Source organism: Podarcis liolepis (assembly GCF_965112155.1).
Source record: "Podarcis liolepis genome assembly, chromosome: 3".
Taxonomy (NCBI): Eukaryota; Metazoa; Chordata; class Lepidosauria; order Squamata; family Lacertidae; genus Podarcis; species Podarcis liolepis.
In genome coordinates this window covers 125,901,890-125,911,248 of record NC_139557.1, presented here as the reverse complement: position 1 = coordinate 125,911,248, position 9,359 = coordinate 125,901,890, and the positions used below count along the sequence as shown (strand labels likewise).

The 9,359-nt window shown below is 47.5% G+C and overlaps 2 long non-coding RNA genes across 2 annotated transcripts; one reads left to right on the top strand and one right to left on the bottom strand.

The window, feature by feature from the left end:
• Positions 1–1,382: 1,382 nt before the first annotated feature.
• On the bottom strand, positions 1,383–4,754 carry LOC310702412. The gene is made up of 3 exons (XR_014523500.1): positions 4,693–4,754; positions 3,527–3,623; positions 1,383–1,507 (listed from the first exon to the last, which is right to left on the bottom strand). It is a non-coding gene; the product is annotated as an uncharacterized lncRNA (long non-coding RNA).
• A 139-nt stretch (positions 4,755–4,893) lies between these two features.
• Positions 4,894–7,770, top strand: LOC310702410. The gene is made up of 3 exons (XR_014523499.1): positions 4,894–5,197; positions 6,086–6,171; positions 7,590–7,770. It is a non-coding gene; the product is annotated as an uncharacterized lncRNA (long non-coding RNA).
• Positions 7,771–9,359: the final 1,589 nt, after the last annotated feature.

The following is a 9,359-nucleotide window of genomic DNA, read 5'->3' as shown; positions in this document are numbered from 1 at the left end:
TTCCTGTTTCTTCCTTCTGAAGCACATTTCAAAAGAATCCTATGATGCTGCATCTGGAAGAGACCTCTAGGGTCATCCAGCCCAGCCCACTGCAAGGCAGGAATATGCAGGAGAACCAGCAACCTTGGTTGTTCTGTCAGTCTTGCCCTATGAAAGGGCACTTTTAAGGCACTTTAAACTGCAGCTGCAAGTTGCGCCATGAAGCACCCCTTGCCATCCCCTTTTGCCGACTGGGAGCAGAGGAGGTGCTGCTTACAGTCTCCCCAGGAGCATTTCAACAGTCAGGAGGAGACCAGAAGCCTTCGGGGGGATTGTACATCTGCTAAGAACATTTAACACTATTTCTGTTTCTTCTCTCTGAAGCCCTTTCCAAAGAATAATGCTGGTAAATAAACCTCTGGAAGGGACCCCAATGGTATCCAGTCCAACCCGCTGCAATGCAGGAACATGCAGTTCCTTAGGGGGAACAATCCTGCAACCATGGTTGTGCAGCAAATGTTGCCCTCTTAAATGGCACTTTGAAAGCTACTTAGGTATAGTTCAGGGATCCCCACCTCTCCTACAGCTGCAAGTTCAGCCATGAAGCAAACATGGCCATGCACTATTCTTGACTGGAAACAGAGGAAGTGCTGCTTACATCCTCCCTGGGAGCATTTCAACAGTCAGGGGGAGGCCCTGATCCTGACCCCTAAGCCTAACCCCAAGCCTCTCCCTAAACCCACCCCTAACAATGACGCTAGACTTACAGCAGCAGACTTACAACTTCTGACCTTTGTCAAAGGTAAAGGGACCCCTGACCATTAGGTCCAGTCGTGTAGACTCTGGGGTTGCATGGCGCACCTCACTTTGTTAACAGAAGGAGCCAGCGTACAGCTTCCGGGTCATGTAAGAGGCTTCTGGCGAACCAGAGCAGCTCACAGAAACACTTTCAAAATCCTAGGTTGGCAGGAGCAGGGACCCTGCAAAGGGAGCTTATCCAGTCATGTGCATTTGAACTGCCGACCTTCTAATCGGCAAGTCCTAGGCTCTGTGGTTTAACCCACAGCGCAACCCGCGTCCCTTCTTTCTTACCTTTGACCCCTAGTTAAAAACTACTTTCTGTGGCCTTCTTTACTCCAACTCCAAATTCTCCAGCTTGTTGTGCATCTGGCTAAAAGTAGCATTTTCATTAGGGAAAACATCTCATAAAGAGATTTTTCTGCACCTGCGGCCTCAGGTATGCCTTGCAGGGCATCCCAAAACAAAACTATATTCCTGACCCAGGGCTTAGGGGCATTAGGGTTAGGGGATAAAGACTATAATTTTTGGTAAGCCTGTTTATTCTGAAAGTGGTGTTGGTGAAGGAAACGGCAGACTGATCCTGGTGCAAGCACAGGAGACAGGGGTCCCATCCCAACGCTCACCCTCTCAAACCCAGAGGATCCCAAGACAATTTGGCTCCTACCGTTCTCTGTATGGGTCCTGCTCCTCTTCCAGGCAGGCGCTGAAGGTGGGATGAAGGCCTTGTCTGTCATGATTAGGGAGGGAAGACAGATTAGGGGGGAGAAGGCAGAGCATTCTCTCCATCTCCCCCTTCTACTCAGAAGTGTGTGCAGGGAAGCCCATTCATTTCAGAAACCCTCGTTTTCCCCCACCCTTTTGTTCCCCCACCATGCATGAGTAGGCTTGTGCCCAAAACATAAGGGTGATAACAAATCTAACACTAAATCTAACATTAAGGAACGAAACACAGACAATTATCAGTGGGCCCAATTTCTTTCAGATGAACTGAAAGAGTAGGGATAAAAGAGGCACCCATCGTTTGTACTGCATCATTTACTCCACAAACTTGTTTCTTCTTTCTCAAGCACATTCCAAAGTATCATGATACTGCATATATACCTATATCTGGAAGGGACCCCAAAGGTCATCCAGCCCAGCCCACGGCAAGGCAGGAATATGCAGGAGAACCAGCAACCTTGGTTGTGCCGTCAGTGTTGCCCTATGAAATGGCACTTTTAAGGCACTTTAAACTGCAGCTGCAAGTTGTGCCATGAAGCACCCCTTGCCATCCCCTTTTGCTGACTGGGAGCGGAGGAGGTGCTGCTTACAGTCTCCCCAGGAGCTTTTCAACAGTCAGGAGGAGGCCTGAAGCCTTTGGGGGGATTGTACATCTGCTAAGAACATTTATACCTCCAGAAAAGGAAACTACCATGAGCCTGCTCTAAGGGAATGCTCATGAGTGTTTAAAGGGCTTTTCTTTAAAACACCTCTCTTAACATTACAAACTGTTGCATACATCCGTGCCAGTGTTTGTCAATGTAAATGATTCAACTGGCTTTTGGTTTTGGCCCCGTTGCAGGGGCTCAGCCCACTTAGTGTCCTGCCATTGGGGCTCCCAGCCTATATGCATAGCGGGGGACAGGCTTAAATCTTTGCTTTGCCCCTGCTGTGGAGCACATTGCACAGTTGATTTTTAAGGGCTGACACACACAACCACCCCCAAACTGTATTCTGAAGCACTTTCCAAAGAATCATATGATGGTGGGTGAGTGGGTGAGTATATATCGGGAAGGGACCCCAAGCGTCATCCACTCCAACCTGCTACAAGGCAGGAATCCACCCTTCTGCAGCTGCAACTTCGGTTCCGCCAGGAAGCCCCCTTGCCATCCCCTTTTGTCCTGCCTGAAGTTCTCGGGCTGATATGCTAACCTCCAGGCAAAGGAAAAACCATGAGCCTACTCTGAAGACTCATAAATGTAGAAAGTGCTTTTCTTTAGAGCACCTCTCTTAACACTGCAAGCTGATGCAAGTGTCCCCAACTGGTGTGAAGTTGCTGGTTTGTGAATATTAAATATTCCTACTTTATTGATCTGAATTACTCAAACGGCTTTTAGTGCTGCCCACTACAGCAGGGGCTGGTCCCCATTTCTTCTTCTGCTGTTCAATTCAGAGTATCTGCTCAAAAATCAAACAGAAAGCAATGGAGGGTTGCCATTAAGGCTGGGGCGAGAGGGCAAACTGGGTCTTCTAGACCCAAACTGGGTTTTGGATGCTCCATTAGACAAACCAGCCAGCTCTGCCTCTCTAATTCACTGGGCTTGCTTGCAAATTAATTCTCTTTTTTAATTTATGCCTCTTCCAAAACATTTATCTTAAGATTTAACGTGCAAGTGTACCACTTTTGGATCTCTGGTTGGATTATGTGGATAAATCGATAGATGAAAAATCGGTGTCTTGAGTAATTACCTGGTTATAGCAATGGTTCATCTGAATAAATTAAGTTTCCAACCCATTGCTTTGTCGCCTTTTGATAGCCTAACAAGAACAGGAAAAAGGAGACATACCTCACCAGCATAGAAGCCAGGAGGCTCTAGCCTACCCCAATCAAATAAATAAAATTATTCAAGTATATTTTTACTGTACTGTACTGTGGTGGTTACGGGGGATGAGGCCAAGCCCCACTTCGGTGGGTGTAATATATCAGGAGTGGGTTTTTTAAAAAATGTTCTTATATGTTAATGTCTTTCTATTGTTTCCCTTTTACCTTCATGACTTTTCCGACATCTTCTCTTCTCCCTTCATCACGCGAAGTTTCCTCCTCCTCCTCCTCCTTTTCAGAACAGGAATTCAGCAGAGCAGACCTAAGAAATATCAATAATGTCAATTATTTTCACAAGAAGGGAATGAGGGTTCCCCATCAAAGCAAACATATATGTCTAGCCCAGATTCAAATGGAAGAAAGAAACAAGTGGGAAAGGAGCCTCCTCTCCCTAGGAGCCATCATATGGACTAACTGGAAGAAATGTGTTTTTCTTCTTTATTTTTTCTTGTTTATTCTTGTTTCTTCTTTCTGAAGCACTTCCCCAAGAATCACATAATGGTGCATCTAGCTGGAAGGGACCCCAAGGGTCATCCAGTCCCACCCGCCGCAAGGCAGGAATCTGCGAAGGAACCACAAGGGTTCATTTAATAATAATAATAAGTAGAGGAATTGGGATCTAGAGGAATTAGCTGGTTACAAAAGCACCGCTTCAAGCAGCTTCCAAAACATTAAAGGCGGCCTGAGGGGGAAAGCAATGGAGATCTGCACTTTATTTTATATAAAAAATAAATTATTACCATTATCACAGTCAGTTACTCTGGAGTTGCTTCTCCCCCAATTCCAATATATAAAAATAGTATACTGCTAAGGCTTGGGGGGGAAGAGGCTGTGTCCCACTTGGGTGGCTGTGATTTAGAATAATAATAATTTAACATTTAATGATATTAATAATGTATTGCTATTTCCCAGCCCCCAACAGAATATTTTTTTAAAACCGACAAAACATCATACACTACAAACTTCCCTCACCCTTTTATAATAACAATAATAATAATAATAAAATTAAATGATAATAAGAATGTATTACTCTTTCCCAGGCACCAAGAGTATTTTAAAAAACGATAAAACGACAAATTTCCCTCACCCTTTAATAAGAATACGCATTACAATAATGATAACAATTTAAAAATGAAGGATAATCCTCATTTCTTCCCCTTCCACAACAGAATATTAAACAATTCGACAAAACGTAATATATCCCAAACTTCCCTCAGCCTTTTCTAATTATAATAATAATAATAATTTTAAAAGCAATGATGATAATCCTTTATCATTATTTCCCGCCCGCTCCCAACAAAAGAGAGTCTTAAAAACTCGACCAAACTCACGCGCTTCCCTCGAGAAAATGGCGAAGGAGACGCTGAAGAGAAAACGCGCCCAAGGCATGGCCCCGCCCACAGCCCGACCTGGGATTGGCCCAGAGGCCGACCTATCGCCGCCGAGTTTACTGCTGCTGCGGCTGCGGGCGCGTGCGTGGAGCGAGGGGGTTCCTAGGGCGGCCATTTTGGGCCAGGGCAAAGGGACTGGAAAGAGGGGGGAAGAAAGGGCAGAAGACGCGCCACCGCCGCCATGTTGGTTGAGGGCCTTCGACGGCGATAGGTCGGCCTTTGAGCCAATCCCAGGCCGGGCTGTGGGTGGGGCCAGCCCTTTCCCGCTTTTTCTCCTCCCAGCTGTTTCTCAGCTGCTTCTCCTCAGCTCTTTCCCACGCCCGGGACGCCAAGGCAGTTTTGGCGCCTTTTTATTACAATAAAGGATTATTAGCAGTACTTTTAAAATTATTTTTATTTTTATTATTGGAAAAGGCGTGGTGAAGTTTGCAATACAGTATGTTTTGTCCCGTTTTTAATATTCTGTGGGGAGCAGCTGGGGAAGGGGAATAAATGAGGATTGTCCTTCATTTTTAAATTGTTATCATTATAATTATAATGGTTATTCAGCTAAAAGGGTGAGGGAAGTTTGTAGTATATTATGTTTTCCCATTTTTTAAAAACAATACTCTGTTGGTGGCTGGAAAATAGTAATAAATTATTATTATTAAATGTTAAATTATTATTATTATTATTATTATTATTATTAATCACACCCACCCAAGTGGGACACCCTAAGCCTTAACAGTATTGTATTTTTATTTATTCGAATTGGGGGGAGAAGCAACTCCAGAGGAACTGGCTGTAATAATAATAATTCTAATTATTATTTATATAAAATAAAACTTCACATCTCCATTGCTTTCCCTGTCAGGCTGCCTTTAAAACTGTATTGGAAACTGTAGCTGAACAGTGTATTGTTCAGATGAAGCACTGCTTGGTTTTGTAACCAGCTCATTCCTCCAGATCCCAATTCCTCCACTTATTATTATTATTATTATTATTATTATTATTATTATTATTATTATTACAAAATGAACCCTATTGGTTCCTTCGCAGATTCCTGCCTTGCAGCGGGTGGGACTGGATGACCCTTGGGGTCCCTTCCAGCTAGATGCACCATAATAATAATAATAATAATAATAATAATAATAATAATAATAAATTATATGATTCTTGGGGAAGGGCTTCAGAAAGAAGAAACACATTTCTTCCCGTTTGTCGTCTGCTGGCTCCTTTCCCACTTGATTCTTTCTTCCACTGCAATCTGGGCTGGACATATTCGATGTCTGCTTGGACGGGGACCCCTCTTTCCCTTCTTGTGAAAATAATTGACATTATTGATATTTCTTAGGTCTGAATTCCTGCTCTGAAAAGGAGGAGGAGGAGGAAACTTCGCGTGACGAAGGGAGAAGAGGAGGTGGAGGAAAAGTCATGAAGGTAAAAGGGGAAAAATAGAAATAGAAATTAACATACAACACATAAGAACATTTTTAAACCACCCCAGTCCTGATATATCCCACCGACCCCCCAAACAGTACAGTACAAATCCAGTAAAGTGTTTGTATTTATTTGATTGGCACCTCCTGGCTTCCCCCATGTTGGTGAGGTTTGTCTCGTTTTCCTTTTCTAAAGGGGACAAAGCAATGGGTGGGAAACTTAATTTCTTCCGCTGAACCATTGCTTGAACCCGGTACCATATTTTTGGCTCCAGAGGACGCCCGTTTCCTCCCCTAACAAGGAAGGGGAAATGTCTGTGCGTCTTGTGGGGCGAAGCCAGCCAGAGCTGAGCCGGGAGGAGGGAGGGAGGGAAGGGGATCCATGCAGCGGATTCCCTCCTCCCAGGCTCCCTTTGCAAAGCGGGAGGGGAGCCCCTTACCCTCGGGTCAGCAGCTCCTCTCCCACTTTCCTGCTTCCAATCTGAGCGGAGGATCCATGGCTCCGCTTCCTTCCCTCCTCCGTGCTTGCTTGGAAAGGGAAAGGGGGGAAAGGGGGCAGGAAATAGATGGCGGGCAGGAAGACACAACCCCCCTTGGACCACTGGAAAGGCCACCTCAGCCTCCCCAGATTCCCTCTGAGGCGGCCAGGCTAATCTCGAGGGCCAGAAGAGCTGGAAATTGCATGGACTGTTTATTGAAAGACGAAAACATGCGCAGACGGGAAAGACAGCCTCCCAGGGTCCTGGGCACAACCCACGCTGGATATTCACACAGGGTCCATGGGTGGCATTGGCAGCTGGAGGAGCAGCCTGGTGAAAGAGCAAGGCCTGGTTTCAAGCTGAAGATCAGCTCTTTCGGGGTGGCCTCAAACAACCCTTTGGCTGCAAGGGGAATTCCCCCTCCCTTCATTCAGGGTGTGCCTGCCCTTTCCCCTAAGCTGAAAAAGCACCTTCAAGAGGGTGATGGGAGGCGACACGGTCGTCTTCCAGATGTGCAAAGAACCGCCCTCGCCACGCTAAACGGGACAGAAAGCCTCACACAGATCTGAAGCATAAATGGGAACCTAGGAACCTGACCCACTGCTCCATCTAGCTCAGTAATGTCAACACTGACTGGCAGCAGTTGGCCAGAGTTTCAGGCCTGGAGAAGCCGGGGATTGAGCGTGTGGTGTTCTGCAGGCAAAGCCACTGAGGTTACAGCTATTCCCTTTAAAAACAAACTAAGATTGTAGTCCCATCTGCCTCTGCTCCAACGTAAATCGGAGCCAGGGCACACAATTTCAGTTTCGGGCATCTAAAACTATGAAAATGGGCTTATATAACTTGAGTTTCTGACGCTGCTCAACCGCATACTCAGTCAAATGTGGATGCCAAACAAATGAACTTTGTGGTTAACCCTGAAGCCTGTCTCTTTCTCTAGAATGCGTCTGATGGGCGTTTGCGCTGCCTCCCTTGGTTCTCTCGGCCTGATGCGTTTTTAGGCTTGGCTGGTCCTGGAGTATTGCAGTTGCTCTGGCCATTTCTCCGGCTCATTCTTGAAACAGCCTGGAGAGATCTCCTGTAAGTCCCACTTCCTCTGGCAGTAGTAATGGCCACACGGGGGCGCTGTTTATTTTCCTATTGAGGTCTATTCCAGTAATGGCCACACGAGGTCACTGTTTATTTTTCTATTGAGGTCTATTCCAGTAATGGCCACATGAGGTCACTGTTTATTTTCCTATTGAGGTCTATTCCAGTATTGGCCACACAGGGTCACTGTTTATTTTCCTAAATAAAAAAATTCCTTCCTTCCAGTAGCACCTTAAAGACCAACTAAGTTAGTTCTTGGTATGAGCTTTCGTGTTGGTCTTTAAGGTGCTACTGGAAGGAAGGAATTTTTTTATTTTGACTATGGCAGACCAACACGGCTACCTATCTGTAACTGTTTATTTTCCTATTGAGGTCTATTCCAGTATTGGCCACACGGGGTCACTGTTTATTTTCCTATTGAGGTCTATTCCAGTAATGGCCACACGGGGTCACTGTTTATGTCAGGGCTGCCGCCCAGTCCCAGCTCACATAGGACCAAGTCAGCCAGCGTTCAGTTTCAAAGAGTCTTTATTGGATTACAGGTTCCATTTCCAAACTGCAACGTGCAGCCCTACTTCTTCTAGGTCAGAACGACGAAGACCCGTCTGAGTCTCCGCCTCTAGCGCACCAGCTTAATACCCTAGCCTTGCTCCACCTCCTGCGCCTTTCCTTCCGTCTCTGGGTCCTCCTGCCCCCCTGGGTCTCTCCCTTCCTACTCTCTTCTGACGCGGACCCCCCTGACCCTTCCGCCTCCTTGCGGCGGGCTTTGGGACCCGGCTCACTCTCTGGGCTGCTGACTGCGCCAGCTTCCGCTACATTTGAACTTGGCGCGCGCGCCCAACTCTCCACTTTCCTCTTGATCGTTTCCTCGCTCCCCGAGGTGGGCGTGACTACTCCTGACTCATGCCCTCCCTCCTTCTGAAAGTCTCCGGAGCCCGATATCTGGTCCCCTTTTCCCCGCTGCTCCCGGCTGGGCACGTGGGTCCCGATCTCCAACTGCTGCTTTCTGATCCCTCTCTGGACCCTTCTTCCTGGGGTGTCCCCCTGCTCTGCCCCCTTGCTCTGGCTGCTGGCGCTCCCTTCTGGGAATCCTCGGACTCGCTAGACAGGCTCGGTGATCTCGGGTCGTCATCCCCACTCATCCTTCCTTCGTATTCCTCCCCCTCGCTCTCTGTCTCCTCCCTTCTCTGCGTCTCTGCTCCTGAACCCCTGACATCCATCCCCCCCTCGAAGCCCCCCCTTCCCCCCTCCCCGCTTTCAAGGGTGGTTGGTGGGTGCTCCGTCATCACGGGAGTGAATGTCGGATACAGTTCGCTCCCCGTTGCTGACCGCCAACTGAAGACCTCCGAGTCTTCCTCCCCGCGTTCGTCAACGGTGGTCTCCTCCGCCTCCATTTCGGTGCCGCCGTGCTCGAAACCAAGGTCCTCCCCGCAAACGTCCATGTCAGTCTCTGCGTCTGTCGCTGGACCCGGTGTCTCCTGCCACTTCCGGCGCCACTGCTCCTCTGGCCGATCGTCCCACCAATACGAGTTGTCGGACGCCGAACCCTCCGGTGACCCCTCTGGGGAACGTGTGCGCGGTGCGGGTTCCCCTTCCGAGTCGAAGCCATGGAACGTGCTGG